Source organism: Symphalangus syndactylus, chromosome 7, assembly GCF_028878055.3.
Source record: "Symphalangus syndactylus isolate Jambi chromosome 7, NHGRI_mSymSyn1-v2.1_pri, whole genome shotgun sequence".
NCBI lineage: Eukaryota > Metazoa > Chordata > Mammalia > Primates > Hylobatidae > Symphalangus > Symphalangus syndactylus.
This window is the reverse complement of record NC_072429.2, coordinates 49,121,988-49,136,741: the sequence shown is the minus strand read 5'-3', so window position 1 is coordinate 49,136,741 and position 14,754 is coordinate 49,121,988. Positions and strand designations below refer to the sequence as shown.

The following is a 14,754-nucleotide window of genomic DNA, read 5'->3' as shown; positions in this document are numbered from 1 at the left end:
GAAACCAGTATAGTGGCTTCTTACTTCCAGTCTCAGGACCAAACACATTCATTCACTCACTCACAGATTCATCAATAAATACTTAACTAATGTCTATTATTTAAGAACTAAGCAAAATGCAGGAGAGGATTCAAAGATAGACTGGAGCTCAATATTTCCTGGCTCCAAACATCTGCAGCTGTTAAAGGTCCTGCACTGGGCCAGGCACGGTGGCTCACGCCTGTAATCCCAGCACTTTGGGAGGCTGAGGTGGGTGGATCACCTGAGGTCAGGAGTTCGAGACCAGCATGGCCAAATAGCGAAACCCCATCTCTACCAAAAAATACAAAATTAGCCAGGCATGCCGGTGTGCACCTGTAATCTCAGCTACTCAGGAGGCTGAGGCAGGAGAATCACTTGAACCCGGGAGGCAGAGGTTGCAGTGAGCCAAGATCATGCCATTGCACTCCAGCCTAGGCGACAAGAGCAAAACTCTGTCTCAAAAGAAAAGAAAAGAAAAGTTCCTGGACTGCCCAACACTCCTCTTTTTGGTCAGTGTACTTCTGAGAAGCCAGTGCCAAGCTGGGTGAGTGGGAGATTAGAAAAAGCAGAAGTTTCCATATTTGTCCTTTGATTCTCTTCATCGCTACTGGGGCCCTTGACTCTGCCCTGGGGAGGCCAGGCAGAATCTGCTGCTGACTTTAAGCCTGGAAATGACAAACAGTAGAGAAAGACAAAGAGAAAACCTACTGATATAGCCAGAAGGAAAGGAAGAGTGTTGTTTGGAAAAAAAGAGAAGGGTAACAAAAGGAGAACAGTTAACAGCTGATCTCTACCAGGGATTATGGGAAGATTCTGACCCACCTTTTAGAGCTCAGCTCTGAAGACTGAGAGTCAATACCTACCTATGAAGGATCCCTAGAAGAGGAGACTCAATTTACAAGTCTGTTGTGTGCATTATGCTGAACACAAGGAAAGGGGTGGAGACAGAATAAACATTATTGAATACCTACTGATCTCGCCTTCTGTCTCACAGATTCAGTCAAAAAACAGGAAACCCAAGGAATTTGTTTTTGTGTGCTCGGTCTGTGGTTGATTTTTTTTCTTCCATATTTTCCAAATTTTCTATAATGAGAATGCATATTTTGTACAAATATTTAAGTAAACAAACTTTATTTAAACAAACAGAACAAACTTCCCAAACTTTCCCCAGAGAAATGGATCCAACTGTTCACTGCTGACTATATGGACTATGAAATCCCAGAGCTCCCAGGGATCTTAGCAACAACTGCTGCCAGAGTCTCAATCTGTTGGCTTCTCTGAGTCTAGCAGTTAGTAAGAGGATAAGAACATCTGCCTTCCTTACAGGCTTGTTGTGATCACAAGATAAATGTGTGAAAGCATTTTGTGAGCATCAAGGACTTAATCAGTGTGAGACGGTATTATTCCAGTTAAATGCAACTTGCTCTAAAACTAAAAGAAAGTAGGTTCAGATATAAAGAAGGTAGGGATTTGCATGGATTTCCTCCCATTTTAGTTCACATGAGATCCATAGGTTAATTATAACTGGCTAAGGCTTTCTGCTCAGGACATTTGAAGTAATAACAGAAAAGGAATTCAGTGATAAGAATCCTTAACTCCACATCAGGGAACCTGGATCACTGTGCAATCTTCAGGTCCTACAGAACTGATTTCCTGAGATGCCTTCCCACCTTTCCAACTCTGTTAAAATCTGACCCCTTGGGGGAAACACTGAAACTCAACTGACAGAAGAGAACTAGCAAAAATAAATTTGAAGCTAGAAGAGATCAAATGATTTCCCCTGAGATTGACTCTGAGTTTGGTTTTGGGTTCTCACCTTGATGTACTTAGCTATCTCCTAGAGGAGTTGGATGGACTAATTAACTTAAACCTGGCAAGAAGCAGCAATAGGTATATCAGGACAAGGGCTAAGGACTTTTACTGACACTAGTTCATGGCCAAATCTATTTCTCATTCTGGCTCCTATTTATGCAGTGCATTAGGAGAACAGATGATGTCAGCACCACCAGGCAGACAAGTTATCTCAATGCTCAGTTCCTGGCAGAAGAATTTGTGCCCTGACTTATTTTTAGTGCTTTTCTACCTTAGTAATCCAGTCAGCTGAAGAAGAGCCAGCAATCTATTCTTGGAGCACACCCATTTATTTATTCCTTAGCAATTAGCAATACATTTAGTCCCCTAGGTAAGAATCTACTAGAAGTTTGGGGTCTCATCATTTGCAAACTTACAAGACCACACAGGATCATTACCCCAACCCAAGTGTAAGTGTGGGCCTCACTATTTCATTAGTAGAAACCTTTTATTCGGGGAGAAAAACAAAGAAAGAGAGGCCGCTAATGAAATCAGGTATGCATAGCCTATCATTTTATCAGCAGGGTGGAGGTTGGGGTGAAAAGTAAGAACTCTACTTCATCCTTTATAAAATGTTAGACCTTAAGTTAAGGCACACATTTAGCTTATCATAAGCTTCAAACTAGACTGTTGCTAGGAGTTCACAACGAACAGTTCCTTTTTACCAAGATGCAGAAAGTGAAATATCAAAAGATTAATCAGCCATTTCCACATCTTTACATTTGGATTTAACCCCAAATATTTAATTTTATTTCAATCTCATACAGCTTGTGAGGACAGATTTATTCAACATCAGCTGTCCTCATATTTAAAAGCTTCACCACAAAGATAAAATTAGAATCAAGTGAGGATCATATTCCTCAGCAAGAATCCTGCTCTATGTCCCACTGATGCCCCAAGCCACAACTGACAAATCAAATACCAGCATTATTGTTGTTTTTCTTAGACACTTCCTAAGCAGCCATAGTATGATAGAAACTATATAGGTAACGAAAAGAGGCAGGAGCACTAAACTCATAGAATTATACCCATGGGTATAAATTTATTTCCAAGGTTATTTATCAGCGAAGTGGGAGGAAAGTATGTACTGTTTGGACGGAGCTGGGAGTGACTAGGAAGTCAACTATCACAAACCCCCTTTTTATTGTTGGTGCTTTCCACTTCAGGAACTTTCGAAACTTGGATGAGGCTCAAATTAGACTAAAGACTGGGTAAAGTACAACTGTTAACACCAAACGTCATTATCTTGGTATTAGACATTGGTGTGACAATGTATTATATTTAAAAAAATGAAAAAGAATCTCAAGATTTTAAACTATTATTTGTTCAACAATCACCTTTAATGGAGTCTAATTATAAAAATGTAGCTGTAAAAACACATCGTTAATGTTCTGTGTTCAATTTGGAGGCATTTTACCAGAGGGGAAAATAATTCAGTTCTCAACAGGCACTTTACAAGAAAGGAAAGCAGAAGCAACCAATAAGCACACAAAAGATGCACAGACTCACTTATGACGAAAAATAAAGCAAGTTTACAAAACAATGGGATATATTATAAGAAGCACTGAGGAAGTTATTCTCAAATAACTACTGAGAATGTACCATTTAACAAAAGGGCAATTTAGCTGTAACTATTAAAATATAAAATGAATATCCTTTTATCCCCTGTAATACCATTATAGTATGATCCCATTTGTGAAAAAAATCAAATTATATACAGAGCTGAATATGCAGATAAATTTTCTGTATAGATATACAAGAAACTGTTAATAGTAGAAATTGGGGATTTGGAAGGGTCAGTTGTACCTTTCACTTTGTACCTTCGGTACTCTGAATTTTTAGAATTTTTGTCCTTAAGCATTGATTACTTTTATTTTTAAAAATATTTTTGCAGTAATAGGTTTATTTCAATTTTCAGGAAAATTCATTTGTGTGGATCACCCAAGTCCCTAAAAATGCCTTATGCATCAAAAGAATTAAATTACACTCAGTAGTTTTAGCACTGACTGTATTTTGCTACATCCTAAGTTTCTGACATTGGTAGTTCATGTATGTTCTGTAGAATAAGCCAGAACTCCATTCACTTACTAGGACAGATAACAAAGAAGGAACTTTTATTTTGAAAGTGGATTTGACCTCCCAGGATATATTTCTTCATACCTTGGTATCATGTCAATGATTAGAAAAGATTTCATGTCAGGCCATTATAAGTACAATACTCTGAGCACACCAAACTCCTCAAAGACATTCATACCAAATTCCTACAAGACATTCTTCCAAGACCTCTGGTCCCAGGTTCAAGAACGCAAGAATGTCAGGCAAGCATGTTTTGATATGTGAAAGCCCTCTGTAAATTACTGAATAGAACAGAAATTTAGATAGTAGAATGTTAGTATATTTTGTTGGGGCTATTGCCTTACCTGATCTCACCAAGCATCAGACTGGGTGGGATAACTATTTGAACTATCTGCATTGTGAAATTATACCAAACAGAAAAGCTCTCCATAGGTATAGGCTGATGTAGCAACTTTAATTTCATTCTCCCACTTTTGGCAGACCCTGTAGACAGGACGGACACTCCCTGATATTACTTTTGAGTGTGTGTTCATGTAGATTTTAAAAAATAAACGTCAGGTGCATAATTAATCATATTTTGTATTATTAACATGCATGGTACTCTTCTACTTTATTTACTGGTTCATTTCCTTATTTATTTTAATAATATAACAAATCCAGTGAATCAATTACTCAAACCCAAGAACTAGAACAATAACAGTAATTCACATCATATATTTACTCCTCCCTTATCTCTTCCCCTTACTTTCCCCCAATTGTAACCACTATCCTATATTTTGTGTTTATCATGTCCTTGCTTTTTAAATAGTCTCATCAAGGATATATTATTGCATCTTAAGCTGAAATAGGATAATTAAGCAGAATGAATTCCTTCATTCACCATTAACATTACAAGGATCCTGCATTAAACACTCTAGGAAATACACAGATGCCTGAAATAGCAGAGGACTGTATTTGGCACTCAATACATTTTGACAAATTGAATCTAGAAATTTACCATATTTTATGACTGCATCCTTAAATAAGCAAGGGATTTGCAGGGATCTCTTGGAATTTGGGTGGACTAAAGAGATTTGTGATCCAAACAACTCCTTATCCTCGCCCAGGGACAGTCTGTAAAGCAGGTAGCTTCTCTATTGCCAGTCCCCTCCTCTCTCCTTCCTGCAACTTTTTCTCATTTGGCATTAAGGGCCAGGAGTTGAGTCTCTCCTACTAAATACCTAATATAAAACTTCTAGCACGCCTGTCCTATACATGATGACAGATAAATCTCCCTTAAGTACAGGTCCTATCATGTCACTCTCTACCCAGTATAGAAAACTACAATGATTCTTTTACATAGAATATCACCTAAATCCTTAACTTGGCATTCAAGGCTCTTTGAGATCTGATCTTCCCTGTCAAACTGACTTGCTATTCCCTATGCATGCCTTACATTTTAACCAATGCTAAGACTTTATTCAGCTATTTGCCAAAGTGTAGTCTGTGGACCAGCAGCATCCATTTTACCTAGGAGTTTGTAAGAAATCCCAGACAAACTAAATCAGAATCTGCATTCTAACAGATTTTGAAATGATGCATATACATGTTAAATTTTGAGAATCACTGTAAAACTATCAAGTGGTTTTCCATGGTACTTGAGAAGCTGTTATTATTATTTCTTTCCCTACTGAATATGTGAGCACTTAGAAAGCAAAAGATTGGCAGGGCGAAGGGGCTCACACCTGTAACCCCAGCACTTTGGGAGGCTAAGGCAGGCAGATCACAAGGTCAGGAGTTCGAGACCAGCCTGGCCAATATGGTAAAACAATCTCTACTAAAATACAATCTCTACTAAAATACAATCTCTACTAAAAACACAAAAAAATTAGCCAGGTATGTGGCGCATGCCTGTAATACAGCTACTCAGAAGGCTGAGGCAGGAGAATTCCTTGAACCCAGCAGGCAGAGCTTGCAGTGAGCTGAGATCGTGCCACTGCACTCCAGCCTGGGCAACAGAATAAGACTCCATCTCAAAAAAAAAAAAAAAAAAAAAAGCAAAAGGTTATCCAAATTATGTGCCTAAAATACGTTGTCTACACACCTGTAATCCCAGCAGTTTGGTAGGCTGAAGCAGGCAGATCACTTGAGCCTAGGAGACCAGCCTCAGCAACAGGGCAAAACCCTGTTTCTACAAAAAAAAAAAAATTAGCCAGGCATTGTGGCACACACCTGTAGTCCCAGCTACTCAGGAGGCTGAGGTGGGGAGGATGGCTTGAGTCTGGGAGGTTGAGGCTGCAGTGCATGCCAGTGCGCTCAAGTCTGGGCAACAGAGTGAGAATCTGTCTCAATAAATAAATAAAATGAAATATCTGTCTAGCCATCAGAAACAAAGGAATACATTGAGGGGATACTTCATAAATATCTATGGCTTGACTAATTTTGTTCCTGATTTCAGCTAAAAAGGTAACTAAAATCATAATCTTTCACTCTATTGTCTGACAAATGAGGTCCACCATAGACATCACATCCACACAAATGCACATAGGCAAACACACATACACAGGGTCTTCTATAGATAGAATTTTTAACAGGAAAGCAACTTGCAAAAGAAAGTGAATTAAAGCCTGCCATGAAAATCAAAGCTGTTTTGAATCAACTGGACAAAATCCCTTTAAATTCCCTTTAAACTGAAATTGAGGGTCTATATGTATTTGATGGACTGTGAGGTTATGTGGGGCTCTAATATTCAATAATTCTGTGACCCTAGGGAACATTGCTTCTGCACTGTCCCAGAAGTGACTGTAGGGACCAGGGACAGCCCTGAGATTAAGTCTGAAGCTATAAAGCCTGACTGCCTCTCTCAGTGCTCTCTAAGGCCCAGCTTCTCTATAATCTCCCCAAAATGCTCCTGCTCTTCGCATGTATTTATTATCATGACCACTCGGCCCCCCAGCCCCGTTTCCTTGCACTTCAAACTGCCCCTTGCCTCCATGAGCTTGTCACTGTCCAACTTCTCTCCCCCTCTGTGCCTCAGCTTCTCAGTCTCTCACACAGATCAATACTGCCAAGGTGGCGAGGAGCTAAATTAAACTGCACTAGTGGAAGAGGGTAAGGGAAAAAAGATATACTGATAACCTGTCCCGATCAGCCTCTTCCCCTCTCCTTGTAGAATTCATTTATTTTTCTTTCTCTCTTTTTTTTTTTTAAAGATTCATGGGTACATGTTCAGGTTTGTTACATGGATATATTGCGTGATGCTGAGAGAACTGCAGTGGGGTGTCATTATATCATTTTCTGTAGTGAGACGGCTAGACCTAGTGAGAATTTGCCCTTTGGGTACTGTAAATATCTTTATTTCCTGAACATAGTTTCAGTTCTGTCTCTGGCAAGGCCTCCAATGTGAGTCTTGGGGCTTTGACCCAAAGGTATTTCACATCCAAAAAAATTGAATCAACACATTTATCACTCATCTCTCTCATATTTTGGAAACAGATTTTTACACACTGTCTAGTTCAACTAACTGCAATACCACATTTATCTTCTTATATATCTAAGCAATAAACATAGACCATTCTCAGAGTTAAGTCTCTGACCCAGTGTCCTACATATGAGAAGGTTATTGGAAATCTCTGTTTATATCCTTAAGAGAGTCCTGCTAAACCCAAAGCCTAGTTACAAAGTAGAACCACAATGAGATACCATCTCATGCCAGTTAGAATGGCGATCATTAGAAAGTCAGGAAACAACAGATGCTGCAGAGGATGTGGAGAAATAGGAATGCTTTTACACTGTTCGTGGGAGTGTAAATTAGTTCAACCATTGTGGAAGACAGTGTGGCGATTCCTCAAGGATCTAGAACCAGAAATACCATTTGATCCAGCAATCCCATTACTGGGTATATACCCAAAGGATTATAAATCATTCTGCTATAAAGACACATGCACATGTATGTTTATTGCAGCATTATTCACAATAGCAAAGACTTGGAACCAACCCAAATGCCCATCAATGATAGAATGGATAAAGAAAATGTGGCACATACACACCATGGAACACTATGCAGCCATAAAAAGAATGAGTTCATGTCCTTTGCAGGGACATGGATGAAGCTGGAAACCATCATTCTCAGCAAACTAACACAAGAACAGAAAACCAAACACTGCATGTTCTCACTCATAATTGAGAGTTGAACAATGAGAACACATGGACTTAGGGAGGGGAACATCACATACCAGGGCCTGTTGTGGGGTTGGGGGCTAGGGGAGGGATAGCATTAGAAGAAATACCTAATGTAGGTGACAGGTTGATGGATACAGCAAGCCACCATGGCATGTGTGTACCTATGTAACAAACCTGCACATTCTGTACATGTATCCCAGAACTTAAAGTATAATTTTAAAAAAAAGAAGTTTGGACTTTAAGAACATGTGTAAAAATAAAGGTTCATCTACACAGAAAAATAAAGAAAGTAGAACTTCAGGCTTTTCATTACAGCCTAAGTCCCCTTTCCTCTTATTTCCCAAGAAGTACACATTATGAGATTTACTCACATAGATCAAGGAAGTACTTGAAGGAAGATCTCTCTGCTCTAGGGATGAACTGTGTGGATTTTATTCCTGGCTCCACGGCTTACTAGCCGTGTGACTCTGGGCAATTTGTGTAAACCCTCTAAGCTCATGTTTCCTTTCTTGTAAAATGGGAATGATAATATCCCTAGATATTGGAGTTGTTGTGAGGAGTGAATGAGATTATGTATATAAAGTGGTTAGTACAGTGCCTAGGTGATTAACTCCATTTCACAGTTATTAAAAATTAAGGTCAGAGAGGGTTGTTGTGAATGATCTTTTTTTTTTTTTATTTGCAAAGCCCGCTTAATGCTACAGATTCTCCTCTCTAGGACTCTTCTACTTGCACACATCTCTAGCACATGACACTGTCCATGTGGGAGGTAACCTGACTCCCAGCTAATGACAGTACGGGGTCTTAGCTGTCCTTATGCACACAGTGTTCCTCTGGGCAACAACTCTGTGTGTATGTATGCATGGCTAACAGAAATGGAATAGCCCCTTTTAAAAATTGGGCACGATTTTATAACATAAAAATTTATGTACTAAATCCAGTGGCATCAAAAAGGACAAACAGGCTGAGAACAGTGGGCTCACACATGTAATCCCAACACTCTGGGAGGGAGGGATGGGAGGATTGCTTGAACCCAGGAGTTCAAGACCAGCCCAAGCAACATAGCAAAAGCCCATGTCCACAAAAAAAATTTTTTAAATTAGCTGAACATGGTGGCATGAGCCTATAGTCCAACTACTCAGGAGGCTGAGGAGGGAGGATCACTTGAGCTCAGGAGTTCAAGGTTTCAGTGAGCTATATTACTGTAATACTGCACTCCAGCTTGGGTGACAAAGTGAGACCCCATTTCAAAAAAAACAAAAACAAAAAAAAGACAAACATACTCTTCCTATTTTAGGTGACATGTCAAAGGAAATAAAAGTTTGAGGGTTAAATATCAAAGTGTCTTCTGCATTCAACAGGACGTAAAAGACATCTAATCTCCCCTACCTCTAAGATGATGTCTCTGCTTCAGAATGCCACCACTGGAGACGGTACCATTGGGGTTAAAGCAATGGCTCTTCCTAAAGACAAATGAAGGGGTGAAATGTGTTTATGAAGAAATGTGTGTCTTTAAACCAGTCTATCAGAGATTAGAATAAAACAAGTCAGTTTTGATGTGGGCTTGATGAAGTGATAGGTTTGGAGGGCTAGTTCTAAAGGAAGAAAACACTATAATGTGTGTGTAGGAAAGGGTTCTGGGGAGGGGCAGACAGAAGATGTGAGGAGAGCTTGCAAAATATAAACTACGTCAATCAGCAGTTCTGCCAAAAGCTGGATTTGAAGTTGTTTGTTGCTTCTGGGACAGGAAGGCTCTTAACTGTAGGCAACTTTTCTCCTGTCATCTTTCATCAGCATGATCACTACAAGTGTTAGAGAGTGAGACCCAGGAAGCAGTGTAGACTATTCAGTTGGAATATGGGCCCCCCACCATCACTGTTCCTCTCCTTTGCCCTAGGGCTAGGTCAATTTCAACATTTCACCCTCAAATAAGAAAAAAAGATCATAAACACAATCTTTAGCTAAATTTGAAAGTTCCCTAACAAAACAAAGTGGAAAGTAGCTTGCCACATCATTCAACTTTTTATCTTAGTATTTGAACCCTAAGGCCTGAATTTTTTATAAAGAATTCTACAAATTGGGTCTTTTAAAGCTAGTTCCTCTATTGTCACAAGAACAACTGGGGAAAGACAGTCTTTTCAGAGATGGTTCTTGGAACATTTTATTTTGGTGCCCTAAGCCCTCATGTGAGAAATCTACTACCAGGAGATCACTATCCTGTGAGAAGCCCAAGCCACATGGAGATCCCTGAAGGATGAGACACCAAGTTGGGGAGTGGGGTGAACTGACAAAGGTGGCACAAAGGTGCCATACATGTGAGAGAAGAAACCATCTGGGAAATGCATAATCTAGTCCCAGCTGTCAACACTTGGATCAGAGATGAACTGCTCAGCCAGCTCTTCTCAAATTCCTAAACTAAAACATTAAGCCACAGGAGAAAGACCATATGCCCCAGAAGAGCCCTCCAGTGAGCAAGATTTTAAAGATACGTCCCAGTTGTTTCTAATTCCACTAGGATTTCAGTATCAAGCGAAAGAAGTAGTAACATTCATAACTCATGACAGGCATCATATCCTTTGATGGAGAAGCTGTCTGAGAAAGGCCATGAACAATGTGGACTTTGACAACAAGAAAACAAGTACAGTAAGGGTTGAGCTACATAGATATTCAAATAGAACTGCATCTTTTGTAACAACTTCATAGAGTAAATGGTTTTATATAAAAATACAATTTAGATATAGGGACCATGAGAACCGGGACAGTAAGTATTTTAATCTAACATGGAGAGACAGATGATTAACAATGACAAGACAGACCTCCTCTTTGGCACTTTGTAAAATCAAAAAATTTGACAAAACACTGGGGATGAGACAAAACTCTAAATGTGATGAAGTAAAATTTCCAGTCATGTAGAAAACAATAGCTCACCCTTGACATCAGTTTAATGTGTTGAAAAATTTTTTAAAGTGATTTCTTTTTCCCGAAAGCAAGCAAGCAAGAAAACAAAAGGAACAGAGACCAATGTGAAGGCTGTAGGCTAATAAATCAAGAGATATGAAGTAATTAAAATCTACTCTTGTTAGAATATGGTCTAGATTGACTGGGGAAGAAACAGTGAGATACATCTTTAGAATCTCCCATGTATCAAGCTTCCTTAAGAACTTTTAAAAACTATCACCAAAATACTCAGTTGATGTCAAATATCATCATCTTCTTGAGTAGCTTGAGTATGTTCACAAAACAGATGCATTTATTTTTGCAGGGACTAATATTACAGTCACAGTGGTGACTGTTGACTGACACAGTGGGCCATAGCAGAAGCTGGATTTGTTCAGAAACTGATGAAAACCATCTCATACACACAAAACTCACAACTCCTTTACTGACTTAATTCACGTACCTCTTTCCTCAACTATTTGTTCTCCCTCCACCCGTTAGGTGTAATAGAAAATAAAAAATGGCCAGGTGCAGTGGCACACACCTGAAGTCTCAGCTGCTCCAGAGGCTGAGGTGAAGATTGCTTGAAGCCAGGAGTTTGAGGCTGTAGTGTGCTAGGATCGCCCATATGAACAACTACTGCACTCCAGCCTGGGCAACATGGCAAGATCCTGTCTCTTAAAAAATAAAAAAATTAAAAATGAATAAAGTAATTAAATTGTTAAAATCTTTCACAATATCTGGTGCTTTATGGACACTTTGAATCAATTATCTTTATGTGAATAAAAGTTACCTAGTATGGCATCTGTTACCAAATAGAAGATAAATAAATATGCAAACACTAAATCTCCAGCCTGTGCTACCTACCTAGCAAGACTCCACTTCTACAAAAAAGAAAAAAAAAAAAAATTAGCGAGGCATAGTGGCACATGCCTGTAGTCCTAGCTACTCAGGAGGCTGAGGTGGGAGGATCACTTAAGCCCAGGAGTTCAAGGTTGCAGTGACATATGGTCGTGCCACTGCACTCCAGACTGGGTGACAGAGAAAGACCCTGTATCTAAAAACAAAACCAAACAAAAACACTAAATAATAAAATAGGCAAGCAAAAGAAAATAAATGGAACAGCACAATAAACTCTCCAACAAATCAAAATAACTTAAGTAACATTTTAAAAGAATGCAGAATTTAGGTTATTGCATGAATTTAAAATATTCTCACTAATGTGACTTTTTTTTTTTTTTTTGAGACAGAGTCTCGCTCTGTCGCCCAGGCTGGAGTGCAGTGGCACAATCTCGGCTCACTGCAAGCGCCGCCTCCCAGGTTCACGCCATTCTCCTGCCTCAGCCTCCCGAGTAGCTGGGACTACAGGTGCCCACCACCATGCCCAGCTAATTTTTTGTATTTTTAGTAGAGACGGGGTTTCACCGTGTTAGCCAGGATGGTCTCGATCTCCTGACCTTGTGATCCGCCCGCCTTGGCCTCCCAAAGTGCTGGGATTACAGGCGTGAGCCACCGCGCCCGGCCAGTAATGTGACATTTTAATACATTTAAAATACTGTACATTGCTAAACCTGCTTTATCTTACTTCTTTTTCCTCTTTTTTTCCTAATGAAGCTACTATCAAATTCTTCAGTTGTTCACTTTTAAATAGATCTAATGTCCTATTTTTCAGACCAGAGAACCTATATAATATCCATGAAGCTAGTATAACTCTGCAGACATCCTAGCTATTCAGGCAATGTTATAAAGGCATCATCATTGTTCACTTGTCTGATCTCTATATATCTTGTCATCTTTCCAGGGTAAGATTGCCAAGGTCTTGGACTCTTCATTTGGTGAAGTCTAATTCTGTTCTCTTTACAAAGAGCTAGGGTTACACTTAGCAAAGGTTACCATTTACGTGAGACATGAAGCCGGCTAGCATAACTCATCACCAAAGTAAAACCCCTGGCTATTTTTTCCCTCAAGGACATCCCTAGTGCCACATAAAATCAAGAAAGAACACTTCAGGATAGGTCACACGTAGGGCCTGCATGTACCATGAACCCACACTTTCATTTTTGTATTCTGGAGTGTGCTATTTTCAGAACAGTCAAACAAAAGGGTTTTTTTCCTTTTGAAAAATCTCCTTTTCTCTCCCCTAGAGGAAAATACATGAGAATCAAACGTAAGAGACTACAGTGGCTTTAGCAAGAGAAGCCAATATTTAAGGGTGAGCTTTCTTTTAGAAATTATTCGTTTTTGTGTTTGGCTTTGCTTTATCATTTACTCAAATTAGTTCTCAAAGATTTTTAATAAATAAATAATATTTTAAATTGTTTCAGTAATTTCTAAGACTCAGCCCATTATCTTTCAAATCTCTGCATTCTGAAGTGGCAGTCAAAGCCAGTGCCCTAAGTGCTGACTGCTTTTGCTTTAAGCACCAACGTTCATCTTTCTTTCTTTCTCTTATCCTTGGATGGAAATTCATCTACTCTGTTAATTCTGAAAATTGGAGATTTTAAAGCATGATCAGGCCTCGAGATTTTTTTTAAATGTTTAAACATAGCAAATATTAAACCTAGAAGAAACCTTAGGGACCATCTCACTTCTGATATAACTGAGACCCCAAAGGTCTTGCCCAAATCATAACTAATAAACGACAGCCCTAAAACAGAATCCAGATTTCCTTAATCTTGAGTTAGTGTTCTCTTTCACCATATTACTTAATCTTTGTATATTTTTATCCATTTCAGATACAGATTATATAACTCATCAATATACCCAAAGTAAGATTCAGGGCATTTCTTTGTTCCATTAGTCATCACTATCTTTTTTCATTGGTTGGAAGATCAGGGACAGGAAACAGGAAACTCCTGCTTGGCCTCCCCACCCCATGGATTAAATGGTAGCAGGGGCTGCCTGGTGCCTTGCCCATGAAGCTTGACTGTTCATGCTTAGAAGGAGGAGCATCATGAACATTAAGAAGCCAGGTACAAAGACCCTTCTCTTTATAAAGATTGAATTTTCTCTTTTTTGTTTTCATTAGCTTAAGGATATAGAACAATTTCAAGGTGGCAAAAGCCTAAATTCCACACACCACCAAAACTATTCTGCTCATCTTTTCCAACTATTCCTTTGAGATGTGTCAGGAGCTTAGAGGATGTTTTATCCTCTTGCACCAACTGACCTTACACATTTACTTATAAGGTATGTTTCTTCCAAAAAGTTCCAGAAGTTTCATATATACTCTCTCATATACTCCCCCAACCGGGGGGAAGCATTTCATTTTTATTTTTTTGCCATAGCCAAAGTTTCCCTGTTGTTTCCAGGGTTTCTTTCCAGAGTTTGATGCTTAAAGTTTAGACTCTCTGGAAGTCACAAACATTCCCAAATGAAGTCTCAACCAGTACTGCCAACAAAGCCAACTTATTCATTCAACAATTATTTATTGAGCATCTCCTGTGTGCCTGGCACTATTCCAGACACTAGGGATTCAAGAGTGAACAAAACAGACTAAATCTCCATCCTCATGGAGCTTACATACAAAAGAAAAGTACTTTTTTTTTTTTTTTTAGACGGAGTCTCGCTCTGTCGCCCAGGCTGGAGTGCATTGGCACAATCTCGGCTCACTACAATCTCCGCCTCCTGGGTTCATGCCATTCTCCTGCCTCAGCCTCCCAAGTAGCTGGGACTACAGGTGCCCACCACCAAGCCTGGCTAATTTTT

At 39.3% G+C, this 14,754-nt stretch overlaps 1 protein-coding gene across 1 annotated transcript in view; it reads right to left on the bottom strand.

Moving 5' to 3' along the window:
- The window catches only part of KLHL3 (kelch like family member 3), a 275,134-nt gene that overhangs the window by 220,020 nt on the left and 40,360 nt on the right, over positions 1-14,754 (bottom strand). The window contains exon 4 of the mRNA XM_063642807.1: positions 993-1,104. The gene's annotated coding sequence lies outside the window, so the exon portion shown is untranslated. The remainder of the gene's footprint in view (positions 1-992; positions 1,105-14,754) is intronic.